Raw genomic sequence first — 11371 nt, forward strand, 5'->3', positions numbered from 1 at the left:
GGCTGTGAGGGGAATCTTGACTTTTTCAAAAGGTGCGTTCTTCAAAGTTAAACAGATTAGTCTGGGAATAGGTACCAGCCATTTCTAGTTGTAAGGCAGTTTGAAATCTTCTTAAACCAAGGTTTCACTGTTATTTTTGAGAGGAGCTTGAGGAAATACACAGTAACATCCCAGATGGCTCCTTAGCATCTCCATGACGCAAATGAAGATTTGACATCTGGATGTCAGCATCCTCACAGACTCAAGATAAAGAATTCAGGCCTTCTCCTCCAGGCAGGGGAACTATCCCCACTTCTTTGGACAGGTTTGGTGAAGACTGATTGGATAGAATTTCTGGGAGAAAGAAAAATAACAGGACCTTAGTCCTGAAAAGATTTTTTTTCAGCTTGAAATGAATGCTATAAAGGTAGAGAAAACTGAATATGGTGGGTCATGACAGGCTGAGTTACTGAAAAGGATGGCCAAATTTTCTCATTGTATGTTGGTTTCTAGAAGATTAAGGCTGACTGAAACTAAAAGACAGGGGAATGAATGGTTGTCAAGGGACAGGAGGTCTCTTTTTAGCAAACCAGTCTCACTTTCATACAAGAGAGGAAAAAGAGAACTGAAAAAGTCAATTCTGGTTACCAGACTCCATAGAATTTTACTCATTTCCACCATGTAGGACCAAACTTGAACTCTTAGTCTGGAATCTCCTTGATTTTGCTTCATGTCTCACTCATGATCATTTCTAGACTACTTCATGAATTCTGCCCTCCCCTTTATGGAAGCTTATCTCTGGGACCTCTTTATAGTTTCACCATCTTTAATAAATCTCTCATTTCTTTAGGATCTGTGCTGGGGTGTGATTGGTTTTGCACATTTTTGAAGGTAGGCACATTTTTGGTTGTATCTTTGTGTCCTCAGCACCCCTGGCAGAGTAGGTGCTTAATAAAGTTTTATTGCCAGTCAGTCAATAAACATTTATTAAACACCTACTATGTGCCAGGTACTATGTTAAGCTATTAGAAACATAAAAAGAGGCAAAAGATAGTCGCTGTCCTCCAAGAGCTTACAGTCTAAATGAATTGAAGTGAACTTATTCCCTTAGGTGAATAAAGTACAATTCGTGTGTGAATATATGCTGGACCAGAGCTATGGTGGGGGACAGGGATTGCTCCTGTGAGTTTACTGACATGAAGAAAGGGAAATGCCTTTGTAGGGGAGCTAAGAATAATTTTTACATTTTAAAATAAAGTTTTATTTACCTAAAAAAATGTAAAAACAATTCTTCTGATTAAGAAGACCATGGTGAGCAGCTAGGTGGAGCTGTGGATAGAGCTCTGGCCTTGGAGTCAGGAGGACCTGCGTTCAAATCCGGCCTCAGACATTTATTAGCTGTATGACCCCAGGCAAGTCATTTAACCCGATTGTCTCACCGAAAGCAAAAAAAAAAAAAAAAAGACCGTGGGGAAAAACTGGCTGAGGGGGGTGGATTTGACTCTCAGTTTGCCAACCTTTAGTTTAGAGTCCTGAATGACTTGCCCAGGGTCATATAGCTAGTCTGGGTAAGAGGCAGGATTTAAACCTAACTTCCCTGGATTCAAGGTCAACCACAAAATTCCAAATAGCTCCACAGAGTCAGACTTCACTGAAATGACCAAACAACAACATTCACCACACCTCAGCTACCTCTGTGAGAGGAGACAAAAGGACAAAAAATAGTTCCTACCCTCAAGGCTTACATTCTTTTACAAAATTAATTTAATTTGAAATAATTTTATTGATCCTTTTTGTTAATATATCACCTTCGTTTCTGAATAAACGTTTCCTCCCTACCCCCCCCAACATTACTTTCAACAAGGAATGAAAAAGCAATTCAGTAAGACTAATACCAACAGAGTTCTAGACCCACAGTCTACTCTACCTCTTCAAAAAAGGAAGGCAGATGCTTTTATCTTCTTAATTCTTCTTAGGAGTTAGACTTTATCATTTTAATTAAACGACATTCCCACTTGGGTTTTGAACTTTCTACTGGGCAAGGAACAACATGTACATGTTCCTGGGTGTCGTAGGTTTCATCAAGTCACCTCAAAGTCACCCCAGAGTTTGGGTATTTTGGAACTCTATAGTCTCGGATCCTAGTATATTTTCCCATAATAAAGTGGACTTCACTGGATTCCAAGTAAATTGCAGAGAGCAGGTGCTTGGTATATAATTGTTGAATTGAACTGAACTGAATTATCCTGAACTGAATCAGATTCAATTGAATAAGATTCTTAATAAGAAGATAATAAGAGAGTACCTAGGTGCCCTGGAGGAATCAAAGTCACTGGGTCCAGATGAACTATATCTGTGGATACTGAAACAGCTGTGGAATGTAATTGCCAAGTCACTATTATCGATATTGAAAAGATTGTGGAAACAGGGGACGTCCCTAGACAGAAAAGAGAAAATATTTATTTTCTAAAAATGAAAGAGAATAGTCTGCAAACCATAGACCAGTGAGCCAGATTTCAATTCCTGGAAAAAATTCTAGAATGGATTATTTAAGAGATGGTTGGTGAATATCTCTGTAAAGATTAAGTCAATCAATCAGTCAACCACTCCACCCCACTTAAAGGAACTAACAAAATAGTCTAGCCTATATACCTTCATCAGATGAAAACACTTCCATTGACTAAATCATTTAGATGCCTCAGATATATGGCTTGTCAGGTGAGTCTCCTATAAATAACAAGCCAGGTTGGTACTCAAGATTATTCCAGTGGTGAGCTAGAAGAGAGCAGTTTGAGCTAGGGAGAATTGTTTAAGATGATAATTATTTAAGATAAATTTTAACATGAGAAGAGTATCAGCCTCTTCTCCGTCCCACCTTGGTGAACTTCAGAGAGCTGAGTTTCTCATTAGCATCCTGGCAGCATCCCCAGAACAGCAGGTCCGCCATGCCCAAGGTCAACTTGAAGAAAGCTCTAGAAAGGAGGAAAAGAGCTCCTAGGACCTGTGAGTTATGCCTCCTTGGCCACATAACTTCTAAACTAGTGCCCACTTTCCCTAGGACTCTATATGTACTTGTCGGAGAGTGCATCACAGACTTTGGAGAGGGGGCTGTTTATATCAACTGTTCTTTTTTATACTACTTTAGTATAAATTTATATAAATAAATTATATTTATATAAATAAAAATTATACCTTAATAGTATAATATGTATAGTAGTACAATAATGAATACTTACCTTAGTAAGTATTCATTTTAAAATGGCAGCTAGGTGGTTCAATGGATAGAGCCCTAGATCTTGAGACAGTGAAATAGGAGTTTAAATCCTGGTTCAGACACTTGATGGATAAGTGACCCAGGACAAGTAGCAACTTTAGTGTGCCTCAATTTCCTCATCTGTAAGATGAGCAAAATAATAGGACCTAAATGAGATAATGTTTGTAAAGTTCTCTTCAGAACTTAAATCACTATGTAAATACTAGCTATTATTTTTACCTAATTAGGTCCATTGGCTAATGGATAACAATTCTGATCACTGGGGAAAGCGTACCAGTGGGAGATAGGAGCTATCTCATTAGAAAGGCTGATTGGTTGTTGTCCTTTCTGCAAGAGGACCCAAATAACATTACTATGTTGGGGTCAAGGTACAGTGTATCCCACTGCAGCTGATCAGAGCAGTATGACCTTGGAAGGCTCTACCACAGGTAGGGTACAAAAAGTCCGTATGAACATTTGGCGTGGAGATGTCTCTTAATTTGCACATCTGACATTTCTTTTGAGCTACTGCAATTCTGCTTTGCTCATAGAGCACAGCACCTACTTTGATGCGGGTACATCATGCTGGGCGGTGCTGTGCCAGTGTTTCCCATGTCTCACAGTTCATTCCAAAGTTCTTCAGAGAGAACTTGAGAGTGTCCTTGTATCTCTTCTTTTGAGATCCATGTGAGTGCTTGCCTTTTTGTGAGTTCTCTGTAAAATAGTCTTTTAGGCAAGCATACGTTTGGCATTTGAACAATGTGGTCAGCCCGTTGGAGTATCACTCTTCGGAGTACTTTGAATGTTTGGCAGTTTAACTTGAGACAGGACCTCAGTGTCTGGTATCTTTTCCTGCCAGGTAATCTTCAGAATCTTCCTAAGACAATTCAAATGGAAGCTATTCAGTTTCCTGGCATGGTGTTGGCATACCGTCCCGGTTTCACAGGCATCCAACAACGAGGCCAGCACAATGGCTCTGTAGACCTTCAGTTTGGCAGGCAGTCTGATACCTCTTCTCTCCCACACTTTCCTTCGGAGCCTCTCAAACACTGAGCTAGCTCTGGCAATGAATGCATCAGCCTCATTGTCAGTGTGTACGTCCCTGGAAAGTAAACCGCCAAGGTTAGTGAACTTGTATAGTATTCAGAATTGCTCCGTTTACTATAACTGAGAGATATACCCTTACTGTACTTAAAGAGGACCAAAATGACATTACTATGTCTGGGTCAAGGTCAATGGGTTCAACTGTGACTGATCAGTCCGGTTTGAACTGGGGTAGGCTCTACCACAGGTCAGGCACAAATAGTCAGTTTGAACATTTGGGATCGGGATCTCTCTAGATTTATATCTCTAAAGTTTCCTCTCTGCTACTGTGATTCTGCTTTGCTCATACAGCACAATGCCTTCACTGATGTGGGCATGCCATGCTGGATGGTCCAGGGCCAGTGTCTCCATGTCTCTCTTTTTTTTTAAGGCAATTGGGGTTGAGTGACTTGCCCAGGGTCACACAGCTAATAAGTGTGAAGTGTTTGGTCTGAGGCCAGATTTGAACTCAGGTACTCCTGACTTCAGGGCTAGTGCTCTATCCATTGTGCCACCTAGCTGCCCCACCATGTCTCTTGATATTAAAGCTCTTCAGAGAGATCTTGAGAGTGTCCTTGTGCTTCTTCTGACCTCCATGTGAGTGCTTGTTTTCTTCAAATTCTTTGTAAAATAGTCTTTTAGGTAAACTCACACTTGACCTACAGGCTAGAAAGGGAGAAGAACCAGCCTTGCTCTGGGGCTAGGAGAGTAGCTCCAGAGTCTAGAAAAAGAATCCTTAGTCACAAAAAGCTAGTATGCCTTCACTGAAAACAGCTTATGTCTGAAAGATTTTATTCCCTTTTGGACAGAGTTTTTAGCTGTGTAGATCAGGGCAAGGCTGTCTATGTATCTTTATCTAAATTTTAGTTAAAAGTTTGATAAAGCAACAATAGAGAAATGTGGACTAGATGAAAGAGAACACATACTATGCTTCCAAAGTCCATCTCTCCTCTGAGCTACCTCACCAACTAGCATTTATAGCTTAGGTCCTCAGGAGAATGGACAGCTGTGTGTTTTGGGGTGTCTACACATCTAGACTTGACTCACAAACCTCCACTGGTGTAATTATTTGCCTAATAATAGTCAATAGTCAATCAATCCTTCTCATGGTTTTTCCTTTTTGTTCTGATTTTTCTTTTACAACATGAGTAATGTGGAAATATGTTTAATATGATCATATATGTATAGCTTACATCAGACTGCATATCCTCTTGGAGATGGGGGAGGGAGGGGGAAAATTTAGAACTCAAAATCTTATAAAAGTGAATGTTGAAAACTAAAATAAATAAATTTATTTTAAAAACCTTAAAAATAGTCAATCAATTAACATTTATTAAGCACCTACGATGTGTCAGGCAGGCTGCTGGGTAACACAGTAGCTAGAGCACATGCCCAGAGTCAGGAAGAGCTGAGTTCAAGTCTGGCCTCATACACGCACTAGCTGTGTGGTCCTGGGCAAGCCACCTAATCTTCTTTGCTTCAGTTTCCTCATCTGGAAAATGAGCTGGAGAAGGAAATGTATTTGCCAAGAAAACCTCAAAAGGAGTCATGAAGAGTTGGACAGGAATGAAGAGACTGAAGAATAGCAACATATGTGTCAGGCACTGTGCTGAGCTCTGGGGATACAAAAAGAGGAAAAAGACAGTCCCTGCACTCAAGAGGCTTACAATCTAATAGTCATCCAGATGATGCAATTATCTCAAAGCAAAAGAATTTACTAAGAAGGCAAGTCATACTTCTGCTATGACAAGACCCCAGGGTTCTTCCTCTTTTCTAGTTGTCCTCTTGATGACCCTTACCATGGGCACAGTACCTCTTTGGGCAGCATGCTCACATGGATTACCCAAGCCTATGCCCTCTACAGATCAATTCTGAGGGAATTATTTTTATTTTTTAATAAAGACAAGCCAAACAAAACAGATTTTTTTAATTTAATCAAACGTGTAAATTGCTTAATATAAAATGTATAAAAAGAATAAATAATACATGTAAATACAAAGGGAATGTTTTGTTTTGTTTTTACAGATGTAAAATGACCGATTTGTACACATTACAATCAATGCAATTGACAACAGTCTATAGTCAATAAAACACTAAACAAAAACACAAATCATCTCTGGACTGCCAAGACTACTTCTCCCTTGGATCCATAGCTTCTTTCTTTCTCTGCTGCCAGGAGTCACATCCCTCAATTCTGTCTCCTGCCTTGATTCTTCTTTCTTGCTTTCTTCTGAGTGTAATGTCTCCTACCTCAAGAGCCAAATGAGGCAAGGGATAATACACTCTCAAGAGCTGTATTCTTTCTCCATAGTTGGCTCTCTTCTCTGCTGCCAGGGGTCACATTTGTCAGAACTGCCTTGATTAACTGACTCCCTACTCCCTAGTCTCCTAGAGTAGATCCATTTTTATCAAGGAGCACCAGAGGTGTAACTGAGCTTTAGCCTCTGATAGTTTCTTACCCTCTAATTCCATCTATAAAAGTATCTTCATACTTTGTAAAAGGGAAACCTTAAGATCTTGACACTTTTTGCCTCTATTGGTTGTTCTTTATTTGCTTTGATATATCCATTGGGCTGGGGGAAATCAATTGATCAGGGGTATCCTGATTATCTCCCCCCCCTTTTCTCCACAATGTAATTAGATGGTTGAATGGAAGGTCTCAAAGATTAGTCATTAATTGTTCAATACCACCTTGGAAATACTTCTCCAGTGAAAAATCCCAGGGATCTGTGACAATCACTGTGCTGTTTAACTTTCTTATCAGTGACTTAGGGAAAGGCTTAGATACCATCTAAGATGCCATAAGGCAGTTTCTCAGATGATACAGTAGAGATAGCCAACACTGTGGATCACAGATTCAGGATCCCAAAAGATCTTGACAGGGAAGAAAATTAGTAATTAGATGAAATCTAATAGAGATAAATGCAAAGTCTTATACCTGAGTTCAAGAAATAACCTTCACAAATAGAAGATGGGAAGTTATGGCTAGATAGCAATTTTTTTGAAAAAGATCTTGGGGTATCTCTGGACTTGGAAAGACAGTTTTATATGGCAGCCAAAAATATTGTGTGACCTTGGATTGCATTAATAGAGGTATAGCTTCCAGGAATAAAGAGACAAGAGTCCCTTTGTACCTTTCCTTGCTAAGAATGCATTGGAATTGTTGTGCAACCTTCAGTTTGGGTGCCATAGTTTAGGAAAGGCATTGATAAACTGGGGAGTATCCCAAGGAGAAAAGCCAGGATGGTGAAGAGTCTTGAGACTATGCCATAGGAAGAGCAGCTGAGGCAACTAGGGATCTTTTGCAAGGAGAAGAGAAGACTTAAGGGGGATATTTATTATTTTTAAAGTATTTGAAAGGTTGTTATGTGGAAAAGGGATTTGATTTGTGCTGTTTGGCCCCAAAGGATATGAGGTAGAAATTGGTAAATTCAATCTGGATACAAGGAAAAACTTCAAAATAATCAGAGCTATCAAAAAGTGGAAGGAGCTGCCTTTGGAAGTTGTGGGACACTACTGGATGGGGTCCTTTAAGTTGAAGCTGGATGGCTATCTGTTGGGTATATTATACAAGTAATTCCTGGTCAGATCTAGTTGGACTAGATGACTGCTAAGTTCCTTTCCAACTCTACATTTCTGTGATTCTTTGAAAAAAGGATATTCAGCCTCTGATATTCTCTACTACTAGAAATTTCAGATTCAAGAAGGCAGAAAGAGCCCTGGGCTTGTACTTGAAATACCTGGATTTGAGTCAAAGTCACCTGATTAGTTGTACAACTTTGGTCAAGGCCCATCTCTGAGTTCCAGTTTCCTCATCTGTAAAATGGGAATGACTATCCTTGCCCTTCCTGCCTCAGTGTTATTATGAAACTTTGCAAAGATCACAGAATCACAGAATTAGAGAATCATGGACTCTGAGAGCTGTAAGAGACCTCAGTGGTCATCTAGTACAACTCATGATCCTAAGGAATCTTTTATGAAACCTTCCAAGGAAAAGGACTTCTTTGGTTCACGAGTGTCTATAGAATACGTAACTATATAAAGCATGTCAGAAATTGGACCTTCACATGTTATCCCTATTCATTTTCCGATACAGGTAAGTTGATCATGTCCCATTTTTCAAATATAACTTGAAATAATTATTTCCTTCCACTTAATCTGTGATCCAAGTATAATGGCTTTCTTGCTGTCCATTGAATGTGATACTCCATCTCTCAATTATGTGACTTTTCATTGGCTGCCTCATATCTGGAATGCTCTTTTTCCTCATCTCCAGCTTTCTTGGCTTCCTTCAGGGGTCAGCTCAAATTCTTTCCACCCACCCCTACAACTGCTAGTATCTTTGCTCTGAGTTTATCTCCCAGTTACCATATTTCTTTTTGTTATATTTTATTTATTCTATTCTACCATTTATCATGTGTATCATATTCATAACATATCTTCTTTGCACATAGTCATCTGCATTTTGTGTGCCCCATTAGAATGTGAGCTACTTGAGGCCAGGAATCATGTTTTTGCTTTAAGTTGAATTCCCATAGTTCAGCACAATGACTGACATATAATAAGTAAAGAAATGCTTGTTGACTGATTAACTGATTAAATTGAATGTAAATTGAATAAAACAATAAAAAAGGACAAATACCCAGCCCCCTTAGTCTGCAGTAACAATGAACCTAATGTTTATGCACATATACAATATGGACCTATCTCTAACACCCGACACAAATATTCTGAAGAAATTGGAAATCGGGCCCTGCAGACCCGCTCTGTCATACACCAAGCAGCTTCCTGGCCTAGTCCTACTGCTCTGCTGGAGGTCTCCACTTGCCAACATGGAGAAAATGTTTTGAAACCAGTATGACTATGACAATGATGTCACTGTTTGGAGCCCTCAGGGCAGAATTCATCAAATAAAATATGGATTGAAATCTGTCAAACCACGGCTAGGCTACCTTGGGCCTGAAATCCAAAACCCACACTGGACTGGTTGCTTTGAAAAGGTCACAGTCAAAACTGGCAGTACATCAGAAAAAAATTCTACATTGATAATCATAGTGGAATCTCAGTTGCTGGGCTCACTACTGATGCTAGGCTCTTGTGCAACCTCATGCATCAGGAGTGTCTGGATTTCAGATTTGTGTTTGACCTCTTCCAGTATCTTGCCTAGTGTCTCTAATTGGAAGCAAGACCCAGATGCCAACACAGTGTTATGGCCAGAGACCATATGATGTGGGACTGCTCATCACTGGTTATGACGTCATGGGTCCTCACATCTTCCAAAGCTGTCCATCTGCAAACTGACTATAGGGCTATGTCATTGGAGCCCACTCTCAGTTGGCCGGTACTTACTTGGAGAGGTATATGTACAAGTTCAGTGGCTGCAATTTGAATGACTTGGTAAAACATGGTCTTCATGCCTTATAGGAAACGCTTTTCAGAACAGGACCTAACCACAAAGAATGTTTCCATTGGAATTGTTGGGGAAAGACTTAGAGTTTACAATCGATGGTGATGATGGTCACGTGTCTCCTTTCCTGGAAGGTCTTGAAGAAAGACCATAGAGAAGAGCTCAGCCTGCTGATGAACTTGTGCAGACAGCTCAACCCATGGAGCACTGATCTGTATAAGCCAGTCTGCGTCTGTTAGCAGTCTGAAAGGAACACTTCGTCCACATGCCAATTATTATCCATGCTTTTAGCCAGGTACAGAGTTACAGAAGGAGATGTTCTTAGGAATCAGTCCTGGAAGGATTTTTCCAAGAAACCTAACTAAAAGGTTGTAACTGGGTACATTTTCTTTAAGAGGGAGGATGTAATCATTTTTTAGAAAGAATAGGATATCATCACTACTGCTTTTATATGAAGAATATATTGTCTATGATTTTAAAGGCAACTGTGAATTAAATTTTTTTTCCTATAAAAAATTAGAAATCAAATAAGGCCTGTTTCACATGCAGCTCATTCACATCCTCTGAGACTCGTGATAATCAATGCAAATGCTAAATGTAAGAATTCACAAGAAATTTTAGCCCAGTATTGTGATCAGTTATCTAATTAAACAAGTCTGGGGAATTAGCCCTGGGACAGAAAGAAAATCCATCACTGCTGTGCAAGGATAGTCTCCTCAAATTGAAAACAGCCCACCAGGCACCATGGCTATAATGCTTAGCCATTAATATGCCAGGCCAATAGGAAATTATGATTAGGGTGCTGGTAAGTGTGGGGAAGAACCAGAGTAAGTAGAGGCTGATTAGTGTTTAGCCTTTCTGTGAGGCTCGGGCCAAGGAGATGTTAACTGATTTCAGGAACTTCCCAGCACACTCTCAAGCAGAACTGGTAGGGAACGGAGCAGACTTTATCAGAAGGTCTGAGGTGTGGTGAGCATTTAGGGTTAGTTGGAAGAGTGTTGGTTCCTCACTGCATTTATAAAGTTTCTCTCCAGTGTGCATTTATAAAGTTTCTCTGATGCCTAATCTCTGAGTTCTGCCTCAAGCCTTTCCCACATTTACTACAATTGTTCGGGTTTTCTTTCCTTCATTCTGTGGTTATAAATAAATTGTGGCATATTGCCTTGGGAGAAATGGCCTAAAAGACCTTGCCAAGACCCGAGGAAGCAGCAGTAGAAAGAGCACTGGCTCTGGAGTCAAAAGGTCTGGGTTAGAATCCCTCCTCTGAGACTTATTCCCTATGTGACCTTGGGCAAGTCACTTACCCAAGCTAGGCTGCATTTTCCTCATCTGTAAAATTCAGGAAGTTGGACTAGATGGAAGGTGCCTTCTATATCAACATTCCTGTACCTCACTGCAAAAGGAGATGAGAGGGTCATGTGGTGAGGGGTAATAGACGTACAGCCTGTGTATAGTATACTGGTGTTCATGAACTACAGAAGAGGACTCCACCAGTGGATTTTCTCTAGTCTTTTGGATAGGCCCTTTCTGACTCTCTCAATTATTAGTGTTCTGCTTCTCTAAATTATTTTGTATATTTTAAAATTCCCTTGTTGATGTACATGTTGGTTCCTCTCTCTCAATCTCCACTCTCCTCCCTCCACCAAGGT

General features: G+C 40.0%; 1 pseudogene; it reads left to right on the forward strand.

Annotated features, from left to right (window-relative positions):
* Positions 1-9156: 9156 nt before the first annotated feature.
* Positions 9157-9933, forward strand: LOC114051520 (annotated as a pseudogene).
* Positions 9934-11371: the final 1438 nt, after the last annotated feature.

Source organism: Vombatus ursinus, unplaced genomic scaffold, assembly GCF_900497805.2.
Source record: "Vombatus ursinus unplaced genomic scaffold, bare-nosed wombat genome assembly UNPS02014803.1, whole genome shotgun sequence".
Taxonomy (NCBI): Eukaryota; Metazoa; Chordata; class Mammalia; order Diprotodontia; family Vombatidae; genus Vombatus; species Vombatus ursinus.